Here is a 25,824-nt window from a genome sequence, read left to right on the forward strand (position 1 = left end):
AGGGCAGGACCACATCTCACTCAAGGCCTGCCCACAGGGAAATGACGTCACCGACGCGTGAAAAAACTCACGCATACGCACGAGGGTTCAAGCATGAATGGTGTAATCGCATGTCAATCAAATCCATATAGTTTTTTTTTATATAAAACTGCCGGTTAGTTTTATAAGATACCTCGTATTTGTTTACTCACAACCCTGAGCCCACTGGAAACCCTCCTCCCCCCCGACTATGCCTTGATATCCTGTCCATGAACATCACAAACAGGATTGGTGACAAGGCGCAGCCCTGGCGGAGGCCAACCCCCACCGGAAATGAGTCCGACTTACTGCCGAGCAACGGAACACAGCTCTCGCTTTGTGAGTACAGAGATTGGATGGCCTGAGAAGGGACCCCCTCCCGCCATACTCCCGCAGCACCTCCCACAGTATCTCCCGGGGTACCTGATCATATGCCTTCTCCAAGTCCACAAAACTGACTAGACTGGATGGGCATACTCCCAAGCCCCCTCCTGGATCTTCATGAGAGTGAAGAGCTGGTCGGTTGTTCCACGACCAGGATGGAACCTGCATTGTTCCTCTTCAATCAGAGTTTCGACTATCTGCCAAACCCTCCTTTCCAGCACCCTGGAGTAGACTTTACCAGGGAGGCTGAGTGGTGTGATGCCCCTGTAGTTGGCACACACTCTCTGGTCCACTTTTTTAAATGTGGGGACCACCACCCCAGTTTGCCACTCCTTAGACACTGTCCCAGACCTCAACGCACTGTTGAAGAGACGTCTCATCCAAGACAATCCCTCCACACCCAGAGCCTTCAGCATTTCTGGACAGATCTCATTAACCTCCCAGGGCCTTGCAACTGTGGAGTTGTTTGAATCCCTCAGTGATTCCCACCAGGGAAATTGATGAAAATCCTCCATCAGCTTCCAGCTCTGCCCCTTCTATAGAGGGTGCTCCAATCTGATGCAGGAGTTCCTCAAAGTGTTCCTTCCAGCGCTGGATTACATCTTCAGTTGAGGTCAACAGAGTCCCATCCTTACTGTAGACAGCTTGGATGGTTCCCCGTTTCCCCTCCTGAGGTGCCTCACGGTCCACCAGAAGCACCTTGGTGCTGACCAAAAGTCCTTCTCCATGGTTGCTCTGAACTCCTCCCACACCTGGTGTTTGAGGGCTGCCGCTCCTTGAGGCACCCAAGACCTTCAGGTCACAGCTTCCTGCTGCAGCCTCAGCCATGGAAGCTTTGAACATTGCCCATTCTGGTTCAATGCCCCCAACCTCCACAGGGATGCTAGAAAAGCTGCGCCAGAGGTGTGAGTTGAAGATCAGGTCTGTCCAAAGTCCTCCCCCACTCTCTGATCCAACTCACCAAGAGATGGTGCACCCTGCTCAGAGTGCCGCTCTCACTGGACCGACTATTCTGCTATTCTGGGATTGTGGGATAGCTCGTGCCCACAGATTGAGCTCGCCAGACTACTTTTGCCACCTTGCTCAGTGTGCTGCTCTCGTTGGAGCAACAACATGCAGACTGTGTCTCTTCCCAGATAGATCTCTTTCAGTGCAGCTTCTTGTTCTGACTTTAACACGAAGTTAACACCCAAGTCTTTCATCGCCAACTGTAAATGGTAATCAAACCAATCCAATTGTATCTTTCTGAATTCTTCCACATCAAACTCCATTGTGTCAATGTTTACAAAGTGCTTGAGCGATACCAGGTGAAGTTGCTTATTAACTCTAAGTTTCTTAAATATTTATTACGACAACTCTTAAAACTTTAGTTATCTTTATAATTTTATTACTGGTAAATTTTAGAATTGATTTAGATGAGATATACTCATTATCTCACAGGAATATATCACAATTATCTGGGAACTACTTTTTGCACAGGAATTCATCAAGCACGTCGACCGCGGGCGCGTATTAACACAGATTACCCAGAAACTGGACAGTTGTTCAGCCATAACAAGAGGGTCCACTTTTAGCTAAGATAGAGGTGCTCATGAGAGTGTGGAGATGGTGATCAGTTGACAGCTCTGGTCCTCTCTTCACCCAAGTATCTAGAACATGCGGCTTCAGATCAGATGATACGATCACAAACTCAATCATTGATCATCGGCCGAGGGTGCTCTGGTCCCATGTACACTTATGTATGAGTTATTTGAGTCTGTCCTGAATACAGTTTACAGTGAGGTTTTATAGACATCCACTGACATCACTGATAAAGAAGTGATCCTTCCATGTGTGTGCTTATGTGATCAAAAACTGCCACGTCATGTTTAGGCCATGTGTCTAACTAGGTCAAACTTTAAAGACGTAAGAACAGGACCTTGTGTTAATGGAACCACTGCTGCTGTTACATCTTTTCACATGATAATGAAAGATGCTTAGCTTTTACAAAGTATACTTTTGGTGCAGACAAATATCTTAAGAGTTCAGTGAATTACTGTGCAGATAACAAGAGCATATTGATCCAGTGCAAACTTGCTGACTGTCATCACTCTTAACCTCACATACAACAATGTATTAACTTGGATTTAGAGAGTCTGAAATCAGTATTATATAACATATGTATTTATAAGGTATTTTTTAACACTTACAAGCATCCTTATGTTCAAACATGGTATTCGTTATGGACAGTCCGTGACTAGCACAGAAATCCAATAACAAACGACCGTTCGAGTTTAGATCGAGGAGGCTGTTCCTCTCAATCTCACCTCTCCAGGTGTCTGTCATTGCCCATGTGTGTGTTGAAGTCCCCCAGCAGAACAATGGCGTCCCCCACGCCAGTTTTCTTTTCTAGCTTTCTTCTTATAACCAGTTGTGGGGTCTCTCTTCAGATGCTCGTATGTATTGGAGTCACTGAGCAAGTTATTGATCTTGGCCTCGTAGTCCGATGTGTTCAGGACCACCGTGTATCTGCCTTTATCTGCTGGCAGATTAAGGATGCTTGGGTCCTTCTGCAGTGCTGACAAAGCTTTCCGTTCTTCTCCTGTGATGTTGGACAGAGGAGGCTTAGCACTGTTCAGCACTGCTGTGACTCTTAGTCGGAGGTCCCCAGCTTCTAACCCCAACAGACTGTTATGTTTAATGGCTGACTCTACTGCAGTGATGTAATCTACTGTTGGTATATGTTTAGGGGTCACTCAGAAATTTAGTCCTTTAGCGAGCACATCCTTTTCTGTCTCTGTAAAAACCCTGTTGGAGAGATTCATTACCCAATTTTCCCTGTTGTCACTAATTCGTCTGGGTGTATCTTTATAACTACCCCCACTGAAAGTAAGCCTTTTCTGCACTAAAAGGTTGTGAAACTTCCTGATTTGCCGCTCCTTACTTTTTAAATGCTCAGACATTTGAATTTTAACTATGAACGTTGTGATCTTATTATGGGCATACACTAAAGTTTCTAACCTTTTGTGAAGACTATCAAGATCATTTTGGAGGTCTAATATTTTAAAATGAAGCCGGGGAGGTGGTCTGAGACACGCTTTGTCCCCTGTTTACAATGGAGTACTCAGGTCTAAGCAGTTTCAGTCTTTTGTTCATGGTAATGAGTCATTCACGTCATCAGGAGAGTCGCCAGGGGAGCCGTCAGGAGAGGCGTCAGTCTCATCGTTAGGAGGGACAGCTACCCTGGGAGGTCCAAACTTTTCTCTTCTACCTGTAAAGCCCATGGAGAGTCAAATGACCCCAAAATCCCCCATGGAGAGCTACTTCTGTTATGTACTGTTCTGTACTTCTGTTATGTAAACAAGGAAGTCTCAGAACACCTCAGGGGAGGGGCTGACTTGGCTAGCCACATTCTTGTGTTTGCATATTTGCTGTCTGTGTGCCTGCTTAGCTGAAAGGGCTGCTGATTTGTGCTTAGGTGGATAAATAACTTTACCCTGGGGAAGAGATGAAATTTTGTTTTCTGAATTGTATTGAAATGCGACAGGTATACTTGTGGCAAATGCAGAAAAGACCTTCCATGGCAGTGTGGGGACTGTTAGTCATTGTGAGTGACTGTAACCTGTACCTATTGTATATATTTTGGTTTTCTGGTGTGTTTTTTGGTACATTTCAATAAAATCCAGAAAACAAAGTTTTGTTTTGGTGTGTTTCTTAGTACATTTCAGCAGCCCTTTCAGCTAAGCAGGCACACAGACAGCAAATATGCAAACACAAGAATGTGGCTAGCCAAGTCAGCCCCTCCCCTGAGGTGTTCTGAGACTTCCTTGTTTACGTAACAGAAGTAGCTCTCCACAGGGGATCTTGGGGTCATTTGACTCTCCTATGGGCCTTAGAGGTAGATTGGTCATTTGACCAGTCCTTGGCCTTGTGTGTGTTAGGAAGGTGCTAACTTGAGCACAATAGGTGCTAATTAGAGCAATTGTTTAGTCACTAGCCAATAGCAGTCTGCCTCTCAGTCGGAGGGGTCTGGTTAGGTTTAATACTCCAGCTTTTGTAGCTTCTGTTATTCTTCTCTACAAGAGTCAAGACAGAAGTCAGACTACCAGAGCAAGAATTAGCTGAGGAAGCTTCTGCGATTTGAAGCAAAACGTCCTCGCGTCAAGCAACCCAGTCCAGTCGAAGACTCAAGCTTCTCTACTATGGAAACCACCTGGACAACTGAGAGCCTACACAGAAACCCTCAGAGTTTCTCCCCCGCCACCCGAAGGTGCAGGGAGGCGACCCTCTCATCTTCTGGGGTAAACTCCAACGTAACGGCGCTCAGCCGGGGACTCGTGAGTATCCCCACACCCGCCCGGCACCTCACACCCTGAGCAACTCCAGAGAAGAACAAGGTCCAACCCCACCAAGGAGAGTGGTTCCGGAGCCGAGGCACACCAGACCGAACTTGTTTCGTGCCACCTCCAGCACAAGCTCCTGCTCCTTCCCCCACAGAGAGGTGACATTCTACACCCCCAGAGCTAGCACCTGCCGCCCAGTTCTTTCACTGCCACCCATGAGTCAGCGTACCCAACACCAACGGTTCCCCCTGTGGGTGGTGAGCCCACAGGGTGGAGATGGAAGGTCCACGTTGCCTCTTTGAGCTGTGCCCAACCGGGCTCTGTGTCAAGCCCAGCCATCTGGGCTTGCTGATGGGCCCTACATCCAGGCCTGGCCCCATCCTCCAGACCCGGTCACATTTCCTCTTCCTCATTTTATCATGGACAATTCTTAGTCTGGCCACTTGCCTGAGACCAGTCTGCCATGGGAGACCTTACCAGGAACACAAAGGCTCCAGACAGCACACCTCAGGTTCAGAGCAACACACAAACCCTTCCACCAAACACTCACCACAACACAACACACTCGCCACAGCAAATTGAACATAACACACTCCACACACACAACACACATCACCGCATCCATTTAGGAGTGATAGGACCTGAAAAATAGTGAACTATGCCTCTGGAGGCCCACAGGTACTCCTGATGTGCAAATCGGCCATCCAACCTGGGTATATTGGCAAAAGACTAATCGAACCATCTGGTAGCTGGTTCCCTCCAAAGTTTCCCTCAGGACCCCTGGCACTCCCTGCTTGCAGTTTTATCTGGTAAAGCAAATGACTTGAGGCCGTGGGGCCAAGACAATCTCAATCTATTCTCAAACTTTCAATGGGTAAGAAGTCCGGCTTGCTGCCTTGGAGCTGGGTGGGGAATGTAAGCTACCTAGTGGGCCATTTTTAGTAAACAGAACTGGTGTGGTGGGATGAATCGAATGTCGGGTTAAGGCACCTGATGCTGACGCTCATCAGATCCTAGAAAAGGTGTTGGTCGATATAGACAGCCATGGAAGTTGGAATCCACTAAGGAGTGTGTAACAACTCACCTGCTGAATCAACTAGCCCTGAAAATGGATGTCGCTGGAGCGTCAGGCCCATACCAGGCTTCTATGCACACCGCTGTGATTAGTAGGAGTGTTGCTGCAGTGCGCATGGAAGCCTGGGTGGATCCGCTGCAGATGCAGATCTGGGTGGTAGTAGCAAATATTCAAATGAGAACTTTGAAGGCAGAAGTGGAGAAGGTTCCATGTGAACAGTAGTTGAACATGGATCAGTCAGTCCTAAGAGATGGGGGAACACCGTTCAGAAGGACTAATCGAAGGGGAGTTGGGTTCAGATCCCTGAATCTGGAGGGGCAGAGAGGAGCACCGCAAAGCATCCAGTGCTGCAATGCAAGCGTTTTCAGAGAAGCTGGCTGGAGTTGGGTTGAGATCCTCTGGCTGTGGCTGGACAGCAAACTGGGCAACCCACACCAACCACCTGTACAGGAAGGGACAGAGGAGGCTGTACCTTCTGAGGAGGTTGCAGTTGTTTAACATCTGCAGGAAACTCCTGTGGATGTTCTACCAGTCCGTTACACTGTGATGTTCTGGGGGGAAGCAACACATCCAGGCTGGACACACTGATCAGGCGGGCTGGCTCTGTGGTTGGCGTGAAGCTGGACTCTCTGGTGATGGTGGCAGAGAACACTGGACAAACTGCTGGACATTCTGGACGATGCCAGCCACCTTCTGCACACCGTCAACAGCAACCAGAGGAGCCTCTGTTTTCTTTTTTTTTTCCACTTTTGATACTCTGTGTGCTTCTTACCCTCTGTGCTGCTATACAATGCTGCTGGAACCTCAATTTCCCTGACGGAGTCTTCCCAAGGGATCAATAAAGTTCTATCTAATCTATTCTAATCTGTATTTGTCACAATCCAGACTTCGAGATCAATTTGTCCTGGTATGTTGTATCTTTGGGGTTCCGCCTCTTTAGTGTTTCACATATTACATCACCTCACTGTTATGACTGTCACCACTTGTCTTTTGTCCTTATTTGTCTCCATGTTGTTTTGGTGTTCAGCCCTTCTTGATAGAAATTGTATGTTAGCATAAAATAAAATGCGTAAAATGAAGGTCACACATGCACATCACGTTCACCTACACACTAATTTTGTGTATATATATATATGAACTCTTGTGCCAGTTTTGGCATATTCCATCACTATGCAGATAGGTGAAAAATAAAGGAAGTGAACCTCACCAGCTCACCAAAACAAAACAAATAATAATCACACTACTGACCACTATTTTAAATACAGTGTGGCAAATAAGTATTTGATCCACTGTCAATTTTGCAAGTTTTCCTATCTGCAAACTGTGAGAGATGGAATCTTAAAAAAATAATTCACATTGTACAATTTGTAAATAATTCATTTGCATTTTATTGCATGAAATAAGTATTTGATCCATGACAAAACATACCTTAATATTTGATTTACTTTGTTTGCAGTTCCAGAGCTCAGACATTTCCTGTAGTTCTTGACCAGGTGTACACACTGCAGCAGGGATTTTGGTCCACTCGTCCATACAGTATCAGGGCGTGGCACAAACTGGGTGGACACAAATGCAAACTCTCACTGCAGGCAGTGGCGGTCCTAGCCTGTCTGGCGCCCTGGGCGAGCAACCCCCCCCCCATGCAATCTCGGCAGCAGGGCAGACTGCGCTACTCCACTTGGGGGGGATAATAAGCGCCCTCTGCCTGCTATGTGGTGCATGTATCTTTCTGTCATTGTCTGACAGACAGGTTTTAACTGGAGGATCCCCCCACCATCACAGGCACAATCAGAATTTCTTTTCAATTTTTATTTGAAAAAATGTGGAAGAAACTTAAATACTACTATAAACATAACAAAAAAAAAAAAAAAACTGTAATACTGGGTAAGTTAAAAGTATAAAATACAAATAAAAAATAAATACTGTATCCCTCATTAATAATTCAATAAGAGATAATGATTCAATAAGAGACTACTAACACACTATAACTTTTCAAACAAGAAATACAAAATAAAATGTACAAATGAACATTGTAGAAAACCTATTTGCTGGTAGTGTACTTTGAACAAGATATAGTTTAATGTGCACATCAACTGTCACCTAAATGTTGACCCTCCTTGCCTTCCTTGATGCAAAGTCAATAATATCATATGAAATCTGCTCAGCAACTGCATGGTTGATACTGATGACTGCCAGGCCACTGAGGCGTTCTTGAGACATAGTAGACCTCATATGTTTTTATCATTTTCAACTTCGAAAAGCTTCTCTCTGCTCCAGCCACCGTGACAGGAAGAGTAACCGCAATTCTAAGAGCAGTCCACAAATTTGGATAGATTTCTGAGAGGTCAGTCTCATGGACAAAGTTTAGCAGCTCAAGAGCAGTCAGACTTTGATGGCAAATCAGGCAAGTTCCTGAGTTCCCGTACAAGTTCTCTGCCATCCAAGTCTGAGTTCCCATTAAAGTGCAGCGTTGTACTCAGGGCATTGCATTGTTCTGTGAGGTCTTCATCTGAACGTTTTGGAAAATTTGTGAGCACCCCAAAATTCTCTCCCACATTTTGCAATGTGGCAAATCTTTCCTGAATGGCAGACACTGCAGCATCAACAACATTAAAAAAAGATCACCTCCAGCTTCTTTAGAGCATCACTAAAAGGCTCATCAAAAGATTCATAAGAGAAGTGGCACTTTGTGGATCTCACCCTCTTCTGTTGGAGAACAGCTGCTACATTCATGTTCTCACAAATGTCCTTGGCTGACACTTGTGCAGATGCCCTGTAGTTATGCAGAGCACTTCTTTTTGAGGAGACAGACTGCTACATCAAGATGCATGTCAGGAAACTGCATCAGCTTGCTTACGTGTTTGATCTGACTGAGGATGTCATACCACACCACTGAACAAATACTGAAACGGTATGATCCTACCTCCTCAGATAAAGTCTGGGCCTCAATCTTTATGGCAGAGTCATTGGTGTTGTCTCTGACTTCAATCAAGGCCTCTCACTGCACCAGCTTGAAACCTCAGGGGCTCCACACAGTTGATTTTACTCTCCCACCTTGTTTCTGTCCACATCTTCAGAGTAATGCTCACGTTTTTGCAGTATGGCCCATCTCTGTGTGGAGGCTGAAAACAATGTGTAAAGCTTTTGCAAAATCCCAAAGTAGCTTGTGGCATCAATGGATCCTTTTGCAGCATCTGCCACAACCAGATTTAGTGTATGAGCTCCGCAAGGAACATAAAGAGCTCTGGGGTTGACCTGAAGAAGCCTAGCTTGAACTCCCTTATTTTTTCCTCTCATGTTGGCCCCATTGTCATATGACTGACCTCTGCAGTCCTCAAAGGAAATTTTGAGCTCTTCTAGTTTTTTCAGAACCAAGGAGGCCAAATGCTCCCCTGTGGATTTTTCTGCCTCCAAAAACCCCATGAAATGCTCCTTTATTTGGGGCTTCACCTTCAGTGAAATAATTCTAATCACAACAGACAACTGTTCAATGTGGCTGATATCTGGAGTGCAATCAAGAATTATAGAAAAAAAAACTTTGCCTGTTTAATCTCACTAACAATTGTTGAAATTGTTTTGCTGCTTAACAAACCAATCAATTCATTTTGTATGTGGTGACTGAGGTAGCTGTGGTGCTTGCAGGTTCCCTTTCTCAACACGGTTCAGGTGTTCTTTCATTATAGGGTCAAATTTTGCTATCAGTTCAACCTTTCAGAAAATTGCCATTTGATGGTGAAAACAATGCTTCTGTGTGTCCCCTAAGTGCCAAATTTCTAACTGCTAGAGTGTATTATAGCAGTGAGACGTATCAGCACAGCTCTCCATCTCACTCTCTCAGCCTCCAAAAGTACCATCTCCTTTTTATCAATTGTTGCCTCTTTTTTCATCCTCACTGCCAACTCTTTCCATACTTTCAATGAATTTTGGTGTTCTGGGCTGTTGTCATGTAAGGTGAGCAGAGAACTGGCATGTTTCCAGTCTGTGAGACCTGAATTTGTTAGACTTGTATTCCTTTTAGAAAACAACTTGCAACAGAAGCAGAAAAGGCTGTTTTTTTTTTCTGAGTACACCAACCAGCTTTTCAGCATCTTTTCACCACTTACTAATGTCTTCCAAAAATACTGGTGGTGACAACTTCTTCCATCGCCCTTGTTCTTTGGAAAAACAAAGTCAGCTGTTACTTGACTTGGTCCTCTGCAAACCAACAGTGTGCGAATGTTCTCAGTCAGAACTGAAGGCCAGTCAGCAGGATCAGTAGGAAGGTGCTCATCAGCAGCAGAACTTGGTGGGAATTCAGCTCCTGACATTTCTATAATGGCAAAACATTTGTGTCAGTATACACACATTTTTTAGAATTTATAGTGGTGGAAAATAAAATGTAATTAAAAAAAACTTTTCAAAATGGACCTCCTACCCTCTCCACGCACACATACTAACACCCACCTGAAGATTCCTGGTAGGCTGTAGATGTAAATGGGTCTTCATCCTGACGATCAAACAACATATGTGGAGACACATTTGTGGGGGAGGAGGAGGATGGTTCCTGTTCCTGAGGCTCCAGGTCCACTGCTGAAGATAGCTGTTCAGCTGAAAAAGTGGATAGCTCTTCATCCTGGCCTGTGGCAGTGGGTGCTCCAAAATATTTCATAAGTGCCCCTGAATTTGCATCAAAATACCAAACATAAAAACTCTCATACACCATCAATTGCATCATTAACAAACATTCATAATTCTGTCCCTCATGGTTATTTAATAGGCTATAAAACCTTTGTTAAGAAGCAGCCTAATGCAATAGAGTAATTACAGCAGGCTAACACAGCTTTTCTCAACTAATGTGATTAAGGGACTGTCACACTGACATAGAAAATGGCTAACGACTAAGACAAAAACAAACGAGCGTATACATATATTTCCAATTTATGAAATTCAGAGTAGGAGAAATTGTTGAGGCATCTAAATATACAAGGTCCAAACTACATCACAAAATGCTGTTTGTTTAGTTCAAGAAGAATTTCGATCTTCTAATATTTTCTGCTCTGCTGCTGTTAACAAATATGTTGTCCTAAGCAGCTAAACGTAACCAGTTAACATCTTATGTAAAAAGTCTATCTTGCAGCAGGAGGTTACAGCCTACGTAACACATTTCACACAATAAATGACACAGCTTCTGCTTACCTTTATCTTTTGCTCGTTTCTCCTGTTCTTTTCTCTTTTTTCTAAACTGCGCACCTGATGGCTTTGCCCTTTTCTTTTCCATCTTCCATAATACGCACTGAAGAGGAATAGGTTATCACCCCCGCCTATCCCCAGGGTTGCCAGATTGACAGTTGCCAGTACCAACACAACAAAACCTCCTCCAAACCTCCAGAACCTGTTACCTGTCTGTCAGACCATGGCAGAAATCTACATGCACCAGCACCACACAGCAGGCAGAGGGCGGTCATTACCCACAAGTGGAGTATAGCGGTAGACACTGCTGCAGTGACTGCAATGCATTTGGGGGGACTGGGGGTCGTTCATGCCGCCCCAGATAAGATGCCGCCCTGGGCGGCTGCCCATATCACCCGTATCAGAAACCGCTTTTGACTGCAGGTACTGTTAGAAATAGATTTAATCGTCAAACAGGCAGGGATTCACAGGTGGTCCAGCAGCGAGGCAAAGGAAGCAAAAGGTGAGAGGCTGAGATGTGGTACAATAAACAGGCACCGGTCAAAAAACACGGTGTAAGGGCTATCAGATGCAAAGGCAAAATCAAAGTCAAAAAACGAGGTGGAGTCAAAACACATGCAGGCAAACACAGCGCAAAGAACTGGGCTGGAAAGTGTACAAAGACACCGATCTGGCTGTGAGCTGTGAGGGCTTAAATAACTGGTGGTGTAATCAGTGAAACAGGATGCAGGTGTCAGTGAAAGTTCTGGAAGGGGCGTGATCAGGGAAGACAAAGATTGTGCACAGTGCAAGAAAGTGAAGGCAGGAAAACAGAGTGGAGTGATGAAAGAGACAAAGACACGTGAGCAGGTGCAAGAGTGGAAGTGGATGAAAACAGAGCAAAAAGAGTCATAGTGACCAGTGGCAGCTGGTAAAAACAGTCTTGGTGGGGCTGCTGTGCCAATAGATTCCCTTGCCTTGTCCAGTACAGACATTCAAGTGAACAGTCGGAAAATTACTACAATTCCACAATAATGATTTCATGTTGTTCTCAAAATCAACAGTTTTACAGATAAAGTTAACCATTTACAGCTATATTAGGCCCCATTTCTAGTTTGGGTTCACAATGACACCCCCTTAACAAAACAGAAAATATCACCAAATGTACACTCTTTCAAAATATGGAAAAATTCTTCAATTGACAAAAGAACATTATGTACATATTACAGTGTTCACACCACCTTCAGAGAGAGAGAGCGAGAGAGAGAGAGAGAAATGTGTGCGTGTGTGAGAGAGAGAGCGTGTAGAGAGAGAGAGAAATGTGTGTGTGTGTGTGTGAGAGAGAGAAAGTGTTCATGTGAGAGAGAGAGAGAGAGAGTGTGTGTGTGAGAGTGAGAGAGAGAGAATGTGAGAGAGAGAGAGAGAGAGTGTGTGTGTGTGTGTGTGTGTGTGTGTGTGTGTGAGAGCGAGAGAAAATTAAGGTAATATTTTGCATGAACATTACTGAGTGGAATGGAGGCAAACTAAAGAAGCTTGAAAAACTTAAATAACTTGACTAATAACACCAAAACCTTTAAATTAAATTGGTTAAAATTAATTAACAGTAGAGGACAAAGCAAATGAAGTATACAAAACCACTTAATTAAATGCGTTGCTAAACTTGGGTTTGTCTTACTATAAGTGTCTTGTGTGTACTCAGTGGCTGAGTTAGAATTTCTTTAAAAAACATGCAAATTGCTATTTTAGGCTTTTGTTTTGTTTTGTTTTTAAACTGAGCAAATAATTTGTTTTAGAGTGTAGAATACTCCAAAGAATATTTCACTTCTGTGAAGTAATCCTCATAACGTGTAAAATGAAATCAAAATACCAGCATGGCTGCAGCTTTGAACACTGTTACAAACAGCCCCGGCCTCCCCTATTACCATTATAACTGGTCTGCTGTCCCAATAAAAATCACAGCTTTGACCCCCTAAAACAAACAAAACTCATTCGTTTTATCTTAAATTTTCATCCTCGTTTCCACACCAGGAGCAACATTCAGGAATAAATCCGAGCAGCTCGTCAGCTCACCTGAGCTGAAGTGGATCCAGAGGAGTCAGTCCGCAGCTGGCAGAGGTGGATGCGCTCCTTTCCACCCGCAGTAAAGAGCGCAGATCAGCAGCCTCCGTGACGTGTGCGCGCTGACAGTGTGAATGAAGCCTGACACGGTTTATCACGAGTCAGACAAACGTCTCTCCTCCAACCGGGATGTGCAATTGTCACTATGTGCCTACATGTAATATGAATGATTAAAACAACACTTCCTCCAACTGACTCTCATTCAACAGTGCATTTCCACCGACAGAAGCAGAGAACAGAAGCCCTCATCTTGGGCGGTCATTCAAAGCGCCCTTGAAGTGCAGCGAAATAACCAATTGTATGTAGTTGCTAGGGAAAATTAATATTTGGCAAATCAACATTGCCAAAATTAATGGCTTTGGGGCGCCGGAATTTTAGCCCTTACTACAAAAATGCGGGAACGTTAGATTACAGTCAGTGATATACATGACGCTGCAGCTGCTGCTGTCAGTCAGGAAGAGATGATGGTGACGACGACATTTGGGTTATATTTATTTACTTTTATTTTGTCTCTGTGTTTTGCTGGAGTAAGTTGAAGAACTCTTCGGAGGTTTAAAACGGGACAAAACTAATCAAATCAATGACACCAAAGTTTCGCGGGGATCCTTTTGGAGACGCATGGAGGTGCGCACATCAGATCTTTCTCGTGGTTTAATGACAATTGCACATCCTGGTTGGAGGAGAGACGTTTGTCTGACTCGTTATAAACCGTGTCAGGCTTCATTCACACTGTCAGCGCGCACACGTCACGGAGGCTGCTGATCTGCGCTCTTTACTGCGGGGTGGAAAGGAGCGCATCCACCTCTGCCAGCTGCGGACTGACTCCTCTGGATCCACTTCAGCTCAGGTGAGCTGACGAGCTGCTCGGATTTATTCCCGAATATTGCTCCTGGTGTGGAAACGAGGATGAAAATTTAAGATAAAACGAATGAGTGATGTTTTTTTTTTGTTTGTTTTAGGGGTCAAAGCTGTGATCTTTATTGGGACAGCAGACCAGTTATAATGGTAATAGGGGAGGCCGGGGCTGTTTGTAACAGTGTTCAAAGCTGCAGCCATGCTGGTATTTTGATGTCACTTTACACATTATGAGGATTAGTTCACAGCAGTGAAATATTCTTTGGAGTATTCTACACTCTAAAACAAATTATTTGCTCAGTTTCAAAACAAAACCCTAAAATAGCAATTTGCATGTTTTTTTAAAGAAATTCTAACTCAGCCACTGAGTACACACAAGATACTTATAGTAACACAAACCCAAGTTTAGCAACGCATTTAATTAAGTGGTTTTGTATACTTAATTTGCTTTGTCCTCTACTGTTAATTCATTTTAACCAATTTAATTTAAAGGTTTTGGTGTTATTAGTCAAGTTATTTAAGTTTTTCAAGCTTCTTTAGTTTGCCTCCATTCCACTCAGTAATGTTCATGCAAAATATTACCTTAATTTTCTCTCGCTCTCACACACACACACACACACTCTCTATCTCACACACACACACACTCACTCTCTATCTCACACACACACACACACTCACTCTCTATCTCACACACACACTCACTCTCTATCTCACACACACACTCACTCTCTATCTCACACACACACTCACTCTCTATCTCACACACACACTCACTCTCTATCTCACACACACACTCACTCTCTATCTCACACACACACTCACTCTCTATCTCACACACACACTCACTCTCTATCTCACACACACACACACTCTCTATCTCACACACACACTCACTCTCTATCTCACACACACACACACACACACTCACTCTCTATCTCACACTCACACACACACACTCACTCTCTATCTCACACTCACACACACACACACTCTCTCTATCTCACACTCACACACACACACACTCTCTATCTCACACACACACTCTCTCTATCTCACACTCACACACACACACACTCTCTATCTCACACTCACACACTATCTCACACTCACACACACACACACTCTCTATCTCACACTCACACACTATCTCACACTCACACACACACACACTCTCTCTATCTCACACACACACACACTCTCTCTATCTCACACTCACACACACTCTATCTCACACTCACACACACACACACTCTCTATCTCACACTCACACACACACACACTCTCTATCTCACACTCACACACACACACACTCTCTATCTCACACTCACACACACTCTCTATCTCACACACACACACACACACTCACATTCTTGTACATGCGCCATAGTGAGGACCGGGTAAATAGACCAGCAAAGTGAGGACCACCCTTTCTGAACAACCTAGAAAGGAAAAAACTATTATCACTGGACACTAGATGGCACCCTGCACCATTACACCCCTTTTAACTACAGAAACACACAAGAACTAAAAAAAAGTTTTTAACCAACAGACTGAGGACCGGGCACTGACTTTTGAGTTTTATGATTTATGAGTATTTTTATGGCAAAACTATAATAAAAAAATATCTGGGTACATTAAGATGTGTTATAGACCTTTTCTCTAAATATTTTGGTGATATATGTATACTAATAATACAAGAAATACAGCAGTAAATATAAAAATTATTAGTAAAAAAAAAAAAACCAAGCCAAATTTAAGCATCTTAGCTTTATTATTTTATCATTAAATCATCTTATGATGATAACAATACAAAAGATGTAATGAAAACAATATATTAATAACCCCCTGGTAACTGGGGGAACATTTATTTATTATTAAACATATTTCTGCAGGTATTAAAGCTGATGACCTGAAATTGTCTCAGGGATCGTGAATTGAGTCACATTTTGGAACCCCACCATTGCTTTTATCGTAGTGTGTAAAGGGACTGCAGGATAATAATAATAATAATAAAAAAAAACTTTTTACCAAAGGGACCATTGCTGCTCCCCATATAAAATGGTCATAAAATCAACATGGAATATTTTTTTCTACTTTCAAAACTCAGATCTCTTCATCTGCCTCTTCTCTGCTAAAATATGTCATTGCTTTATCATTTGTAATTTATTTACATTTTAAATCTATTTTACCCCCCCCCCCCAAAAGTCACCTCTAAGTGAACCTCAAAAAAAGGAAAAAAAAAATTTTTTTTTTCAAAATTAAAAGTTTAGAAGTGGACAATTTGAATTGGTTTTATTAGAGCCTCCCATAGGACAGCAATTTATGTACAAAATGTTTGTGTTTTAAAACTTTATTTAAAAGTCACATTTACCACTCCCATTCAAAATACAATAATGCACTGAAACTTTTGTCATAAATTGATGACATGTGGCTCTAATAAAATCTGCTCAGATTTTACACTTCCATCGTTGAATAATGGATTACAGGACAATTTTAGGTCTTTTTTTTTAGGTTCCCTGAGAAATGACTGTTTTGAATAAAACTGTACAATAAGGGTATAATTTGTAAAATATTTGTAAAAATGATAAAACAATGACACATATGAGAGGAGCAGAGGTGGATTAAGAGATCTGAGTTTTGAAAGTAGAAAAAAAATTCTATGAGGATTTTATGACAATTTTATTCAGACCATAAATGGTCCTTTTGGTAAACATGACTTTTTTTTTTTTTTTTTTTTTTTTAAGAGGTTAACGGATCTAATCCTTTAATTTGTCATGTGCCTTAACTCTATGCATCAGGGTTTGCATTTGAAATACAAACAAGAAAAACCCTCAACCCCAGGACCTGGAAGTTTGGAGTCTGTGAACTGATCAGAAACAGAACCTGAACCCTGAAAATGAAAGGCACGAAAATAACTTGGTGCAGAACTGCTACTTTTTACTGAAAGGGCTCAAATAGCTTCTTTTTTACTTTGATGATTTCATTATACACAAAATACTTCAAATCTTTCCAGGTGCGATTTTTCAGAACAGGTGACTCCTGTGTAATGCACAGCATACAGGCCTCCTTCCCTGGAACTTTCTTTAAAGCAATGAATTTGCACATTCTTCTCTTCACAGCGCTCCTCTCCTCCATACTCCACAGCCTCTTGGCGCTTGTTTGAGTATCTGATGGAAATAAGAATTATTTTAATACATTTGCATCAACATGCATACAATTCAGGTATCCCCTGTGAGCCACACGGCCACATCAATGACTCCAAGTTTTTTCTTATTTTTGGTTCACAAGATCACTGACAACTTTTTTCAAGTGCCCAATATTCAATTATTCATTCATTTTTTAAACAGTACATTTACAGAAGAAATGCAGCTTAAATTCATGATTCAAATCAACACGCTCACTAAAAAACTGCTGCTGTTTACTCAGTCACATAAAAATCCTTCAAATATAAAGAAATAAAGAAACACTATAGACTGACCAATCGATTAAATACTACAGCCCTGAACAATTCTTGAGGGTAAAATGAAAAGAAGTTTGTTGTTAGTATTAAAAAAAGGCCAAAACTTCAAAGAGAAAAAAATTACTCTTGCAGCTCAGATTAAGCCTCCAAATTCTTAATCTTGATCTTTGTAGCTACAGTTCCCTTTACACAGAAATAACCAGAGTAGAACATGTACGAGGTCTGTCCAAAAAGTATTGTACCTTTTTATTTTTTTTCAAAAACGATATGGATTTGAATCACGTGTGATTACATCAGCCACGCTTGAACATTGGTGCGCATGCGTGAGTTTTTTCACGCCTGTCGGTTGCGTCTTTCGCCTGTGGGCAGGCTTTGAGTGAGCAAGGACGGCCCACAATGCCGCACGGCACGCCGTGCTCCGAGCTGCGACGACAGGCAGAAACCACCAGATCATTTCTAAACGGATGGCTCTTTGGATCCGGGACTGTCGTGTGCAATTTCTCTGGTTATCACAAGAGCTGGACATCAGCCATTTTCAAGCAGATTTCACTTTTAACAAGAGATTTTGTCATGGAAAGCTGCGCGGAGGATTCACGCGTCACGACGGCAAGCGAGACAAAGGAACACCTCCGTTTCGGCGTGTCAGAGGACAAGTTGGGACATGCCCAGCTCTCCACAATTTCTCTTATACTCACTCGACTGGTAAGTACTGAAAGCCAAGATAGGCATGTCCCAACTTGTACTCTGACATGCCGAAACGGAGGTGTTCCTTTGTCTCGCTTGCCGTCGTGACGCGCAAAGCCTACGCGCGAATTCCATGACAAAATCTCTTGTTAAAAGTGAAATCTGCTGGAAAATGGCTGATGTCCAGCTCTTGTGATAACCAGAGAAATTGCACACAACAGTCCCGGATCCACACAGCCATCCGTTTAGAAATGATCTGGTGGTTTCTGCCTGTCGATCGCAGCTCGGAGCGCAGCGCGTCGTGTGCCATTGTGGGCCGTCCTTAAAGTGATAGTAACACTCCTTAATCTCTGCCAAGCCCATAACATTTTCACCGAAAGCCATCAAAATTTTTCGAATGGTTTCCAGCTGCCTGTCTCTAACAGTTTCTGAAAAAATTCTGATGGAACAAAAGCCCAAATCATTCCACCATTTCCTCGCAATGAAACAATGATGAGAGGGGTGGACCAGTGCTCACTCAAAGCCTGCCCACAGGCGAATGACGCAACCGACAGGCGTGAAAAAACTCACGCATGCGCACAAGGGTTCAAGCTTGGCTGATGTAATCACACGTGATTCAAATCCATATAGTTTTTGAAAAAAATAAAACGGTCCGATACTTTTTGGACAGACCTCGTACAGGTGTTCTCTTTTATCCAAGAGCTAAATGAGGGCCACACCTTGTGTGTCAATGTACAATAAAATTCCTTAAATGTGATACAAAAAGGCTTTGAAATAGAGGTTTCTTTTTTCATGGAATAATGGTTGCAGCCCTGCTGTAGAGAAGATAGTGTCCAGACAGACATGGAACTTTATTAACTTGTGCATTCCTCTACAAAAAAAACCAGATGGCTCTGTGATGCCCATGTACACTTGTAGAATACTTTTGGCTTTTGATAAACTTCTGGTTCCTGGAGAGGATAATCTACTTGGGTTCTTAAACACATCTAGGTCCGATGCTTAAGAGACTTAAATGTTTCATCATCTCACCATCAGAGCTCTTGTTGGTGCGTCTCTTTCCAGATGGTTTACGCCCAGCAGCCCGGCGCAGGGAAAGCACATGTTCTCCATCACTTGGCTCAGACTCTGAGCCAAGTGATGAGCCAATTTTAGTCTTTTTTTTTTTTTAAAATCCATGAGCTAAATTAATACCTTTATCCTTGTGTGCAAGATCCACTCACCTTCTGTGCATTCCTTGACATATTTCATGCATTTCCTTTTGGGAGGTTTAGTGGATAGAAGGCCCTTTCGTCCTGCCTGAGACTCTGAAGACAATCACAAAATAATTCCCTTTACTTTAGTTCTCAGATGGCAAAAGGTTTGAGATCCCTAATCAATTTTAAATGAATAATTTAAAATATGTATAATAACTTATTTCACTTTCCTCTGGTTTATATAAAAATTTAGTTCATGTGTCCCTTATCGTACAGTTGTGTTAAAGGCCATCAAGTCTGGCCTTTAACACAACTGTACATCATTGTAAATCAGTTCCTGTACTGGGAGTTATAAGACTGCATCACAAAATAAATTACTGAAACATTAGACTTTACTTTTGGACATTAAATGGACATTATGGGACAGACTTTGTGAAGTGCATTATACATAGTGCTTTTATGAAGACTTTTATCACAAAAAAATGGAATGAATGGGGGACAAAGACCTGCAATATACAACCCCTGGCAAAAATTATGGAATCACCGGCCTCAGAGGATGTTCATTCAGTTGTTTAATTTTGTAGAAAAAAAAAAAAGCAAGATCACAGACATGACACAAAACTAAAGTCATTTCAAATGGCAACTTTCTGGGTTTAAGAAACACTATAAGAAATCAGGAAAAATAATTGTGGCAGTCAGTAACAGTTACTTTTTTAGACCAAGCAGAGGGAAAAAATATGGACTCACTCAATTCTGAGGAAAAAAAAATATGGAATCACCCTGTAAATTTTCATCCCCAAAACTAACACCTGCATCAAATCAGATCTGCTCGTTGACATTGACCCTATGTGTCTTTTTGCAAGGAATGTTTTCAGTTTTTGCTCTATGGCAAGATGCATTATCATCTTGAAAAATGATATCATCCCCAAACATCCTTTCAATTGATGGGATAAGAAAAGTGTCCAAAATATCAACGTAAACTTGTGCATTTATTGATGATGTAATGACAGCCATCTCCCCAGTGCCTTTACCTGACATGCAGCCCCATATCATCAATGACTGTGGAAATTTACATGTTCTCTTCAGGCAGTCATCTTTATAAATCTCATTGGAACGGCACCAAACAAAAGTTCCAGCATCATCACCTTGCCCAATGCAGATTCGAGATTCATCACTGAATATGACTTCCATCCAGTCATCCACAGTCCACAATTGCTTTTCCTTAGCCCATTGTAACCTTGTTTTTTTTCTGTTTAGGTGTTAATGATGGCTTTCGTTTAGCTTTTCTGTATGTAAATCCCATTTCCTTTAGGCGGTTTCTTACAGTTCGGTCACAGACGCTAACTCCAGTTTCCTCCCATTCGTTCCTCATTTGTTTTGTTGTGCATTTTTGATTTTTGATACATATTGCTTTAAGTTTTCTGTCTTGATGCTTTGATGTTTTCCTTGGTCTACCAGTATGTTTGCCTTTAACAACCTTCCCATGTTGTTTGTATTTGGTCCAGAGTTTAGACACAGCTGACTGTGAACAACCAACATCTTTTGCAACATTGTGTGATGATTTACCCTCTTTAAAGAGTTTGATAATCCTCTCCTTTGTTTCAATTGACATTTCTCGTGTTGGAGCCATGATTCATGTCAGTCCACTTTGTGCAACACCTCTGCAAGGTGTGATCACTCCTTTTTAGATGCAGACTAATGAGCAGATCTGATTTGATGCAGGTGTTAGTTTTGGGGATGAAAATTTACAGGGCGATTCCATAATTTATTCCTCAGAATTGAGTGATTCCATATTTTTTCCCTGTGCTTGGTCTAAAAAAGTAACCGTTACTGACTGCCACAATTATTTTTCCTGATTTCTTATAGTGTTTCTGAAAGCCAGAAAGTTGCCATTTGAAATGACTTTAGTTTTGTGTCATGTCTGTGATCTGCTTTTTTTCTACAAAATTAAACAACTGAATGAACATCCTCTGAGGCCGGTGATTCCATCATTATTGCCAGGGGTTGTATACAGTGCATCTTAGGACATCTGTCTAATTACAGGGAAGCAGAGGTAATGCACAACTGTATCTTCTTTCAACTTCAATTGTGTGAAGCAAGGTTGGGTAGGATTACTTTGAAATGTAATCCAAAAGTAATCAGATTACAAGTAATCCAAATGTACATACATACAATCCATATGTATTCTTTCAAAGTAATCCTACCCAACCTTGGTGTGAAGTCTGCATCTAATAAGTACATAAATATACATCATAATGTTTAATAAATTCCCAAAATTGAGTTCTATTTTTGTGTTTACCATGCCCAGGCTCACCTCTTTCTTCATCATCATCATCATTGTGCCTTGTGACTCCAGTTGAGTGTGGCTCTTGTTTGTCTGCAAAAAGATTAGAATCATTAAAGTAGACCTGCACTGAAATAAATGCAGTCAGATCTTTGGACCAAAAAATGACATATTTACACATAAGCTCCTTCTGAACATAGTAAATCTGCAAGCCCAGATCTGGCATTCAACGGAGAAATCTTCATTTAAAAATGACAAAATTACAGCTAAAATTTAGCCCTCCGCAAAACTGTCAGCACATCCGGGACGCTGCCGAGACGTCAAAGAGAAGACACTATCCCAGCATGCATTGCGCGCGCCAACTGTAATTTGTGGATTTACATCAGTTTGCATCTCTTACAAAAGTACCTTTTTATTGTCAAATACGGAAGGATCAACTTTTTTTAAAACTTCATATCGTCTTGTGGTACGTTTGGTGAGTACACATTTCTTTTATTTTTACCTGAAAATTATTTTTGGGGACTTTTTCATATGCCCATTTGATTGAGTGTTGTCGTATTGAAAATCTACTGTCTTTAGCCTCCGGTGTTACCGTTGCGGGGTATAGTCCATGAGCCAGTCATCAATTTTGGCCTAATCGGTACCACTGATGGTGGCTAAACAACACTTAGAATCCAGCCTCAGTGTACCATGACCTACACAAAAATGTATGATAGCAATCCCAGGGTGGTAGCTGTAACCAGGTAGGGGTCAGTGAAGAATTACACAGAGGTCAAAATTTTAAAATGCTCCAATCACGTTGAAAACTATATCATATTTGTCTGATCATAACAATTCCAAAAAGGTATAGTTTGTACTATCTATGATGGAATGTTCTGGGGTTATGGCGAAAAATAGCAAAAATGGTGACAAAGGTCAATTTCAGTTTGTGCAGGGGTCAAAAGTTAAAGTTGGTAAAATTCAGTAAAAAAGATCATGCAAATTATTGTCTGGGTTAATAGGGTTCTAATAAGGAATAGTTTGCACCATCTGTGCTTAGGTATCATGTTACAGGGTAATATATGTCATGTCATAGAATCCAATAGATGTTGACCTTGTTTGACCTTTACCTTGGAGACCAAACAATTAACACAACCAAAACTATTCCATTTATTAATCCTTTTATTTCAACCAATAATTTGCATCATTCTGTACTGAAATTGGAGCAACTTTAACTTTTGACCCCTGTACAAACTGAAACTGACCTTTGTCACAATTTTTGCTGTTTTTACCCCATAACTCCAAAACATTCCAACACAGATAGTACAAACTATACCTTTTTGGAATTATGACCAGACAAGTAATGTGATATAGTTTTCAACATGATTGGAGCATTTTTAAAGTTTGACCTCTGTGTAATTCTTCACTGACCCCTACCTGGCTACAGCTACCACCCTGAGATTGCTATCATACATTTTTGTGTAGGTCATGGTACACTGAGGCTGGATTCTAAGTGTTGTTTAGCCACCTTGAGTGGTACCGACAACCTGCCTGGCCCATGGACTAGTACGGCTGCGGGATCCGCAAAGAACTCATTAAAAATATATAAACCTCTCTCAGCAGCCCCGGAGCTCTGCGGCTCAGATTACCGAGTCCGTGCGGCGCTGCAGATTTTGATGTAAGAAGTCTGTCCTTGCGGGCAACAGGTGTCACCGGCCGCTCCACATCAAAACAGTGAACGTAGTCTCTGGACTTGTTGCCAAGTTGGCCACACCTCAATTCAGTAGACAGTGATGTGGTGCCGGCTGCACAGCAGACACGGAGGCAGTGTGAGTGGCCCACTGCAGCGTTTACCGAGCCCGCAGACTCGGTAAGATCATCAGAGGCAGTGACAGCAAGGTGTCGGGGAAGAACGTCACCCGCTGTCGATGTCGCCGCTGATCTGAGCATGCAGAGCTGTATCTTGCATTCATTGCAGCTTACTTTTGGATGTTGAAACCAAGATGTGTATAACAGTAACATTACTAACAGATGAAATCAGTTTCAACGAGGATCGGACTGAAGGCGCGAGCGCTCCGTCTTCTCCCTCACGTCACGGCAATGTCCCGGATGTACAAACAGTTTTCGCGGCAGGCCAAATTTTAGCTGCAAATTTGTTATTTTTAAACGAAGATTTCTCTGCTGAATTACAAATTTGGGCTTACAGATTTACTTTACTGCATTCACAAGGGTCTTATAAATACACATTTTTCTACTTCAAAAACCTTTCCTCCTCTTCTCTACTCGTACATGTGAGAAGTTAAATTAAAGAAAAAGCTGAAAACCAAAAAGTAACATTTTGTATCAGTAACTTATCCACATTATGCCACAACTAACTTGTAGAACTACCAAATGTCTGTGAAAAGCTAAGATCTGATCAGGATTATGAAAATACACTTTATCTGATTCATCTGAAATACTGTTCTTCATCAATCAATCAATCAATCAATTTTTTTTTTTATATATATATAGCGCCAAATCACAACAAACAGCTGCCCCAAGGCGCTTTATATTGTAAGGCAAGGCCATACAATAATTATGTAAAACCCCAACGGTCAAAACGACCCCCTGTGAGCAAGCACTTGGCTACAGTGGGAAGGAAAAACTCCCTTTTAACAGGAAGAAACCTCCAGCAGAACCAGGCTCAGGGAGGGGCAGTCTTCTGCTGGGACTGGTTGGGGCTGAGGGAGAGAACCAGGAAAAAGACATGCTGTGGAGGGGAGCAGAGATCGATCACTAATGATTAAATGCAGAGTGGTGCATACAGAGCAAAAAGAGAAAGAAACAGTGCATCATGGGAACCCCCCAGCAGTCTACGTCTATAGCAGCATAACTAAGGGATGGTTCAGGGTCACCTGATCCAGCCCTAACTATAAGCTTTAGCAAAAAGGAAAGTTTTAAGCCTAATCTTAAAAGTAGAGAGGGTGTCTGTCTCCCTGATCTGAATTGGGAGCTGATTCCACAGGAGGGGAGCCTGAAAGCTGAAGGCTCTGCCTCCCATTCTACTCTTACAAACCGTAGGAACTACAAGTAAGCCTGCAGTCTGAGAGCGAAGTGCTCTATTGGGGTGATATGGTACTACGAGGTCCCTAAGATAAGATGGGACCTGATTATTCAAAACCTTATAAGTAAGAAGAAGAATTTTAAATTCTATTCTAGAATTAACAGGAAGCCAATGAAGAGAGGCCAATATGGGTGAGATATGCTCTCTCCTTCTTCATGTCTCAAACTCCATAAGATCCCATGATGCACTGAGTGTTTCATTCTCTTTTTGCTCTGTATGCACCACTCTGCATTTAATCATTAGTGATTGATCTCTGCTCCCCTCCACAGCATGTCTTTTTCTTGATTCTCTCCCTCAGCCCCAACCAGTCCCAGCAGAAGACTAACAAATTCAAGTGGATCCTATTCTTATTTAAATGAGGCTTGTGTTAAAAGACCACCACTTATGGTCAATATGGTCTTTTAGTTTTTACATTCAACTCCTGGACCTGGACAATCAGGAGTTGCTCGGTTCACGGGACATAATATTAGTAAAATTACTATTAATAGAGTCCATAGTGACTTTTATCTGTAGACTAACAAACGTTACAAGTGGCCAAGATCTGGAAGCTTCTTTTCTCACCATCATGAGCCTCCACTTGTGCATGGCTGCCTGTGAGACTTCTGCTGGCTCCAGGTCCTGTTCCTGTGAAACGATCACAATTGAAATCTGCGTTACAAGAAGTCTAAATGTACTCATAAACATGTAGATAGTTATGGAAATGACATTCATAGCAGACAGCATGAAATATTAGAAACAAAGAGACACAAATCTACTTTTACGTTACATACCACTGATCACAGAATCCAAGGTCTTCAGAGTCTTCCCCTTCAGCGACTCCACTCCTTGCTCCATCGCAAAAAGAAGCTTCCCGATCTTGGCCACTTGAAACGTTTTGTCAGTCTGCCGATAAAAGTCACAATGGACTCTAATATCGTGTCCCATGAAGCGAGCAACTTGCTCCAGCTCTTGATTGTCCAGGTCCAGGAGCTGACATAAAGTAGCCACGTGTTTTCTTAACTTTGTGGACCTCAGCAGCTTTGGCTGTTTTGCTTTACTTTCCTCTGCAAACTTTCTGAGACAGTCACATCCGCGGATGTTAGTCATTGTCCCAGGCCTTGCAAACACATGGATTTTCATCAAGTATTCCAGCTTGGTTTCGCCTCTCCACCAGGAAGTCCAGTGATGCTTTGGTGCGCTCCAGCAGTAGTATGGGGACTTT

Source organism: Thalassophryne amazonica, chromosome 6 (assembly GCF_902500255.1).
Source record: "Thalassophryne amazonica chromosome 6, fThaAma1.1, whole genome shotgun sequence".
NCBI lineage: Eukaryota > Metazoa > Chordata > Actinopteri > Batrachoidiformes > Batrachoididae > Thalassophryne > Thalassophryne amazonica.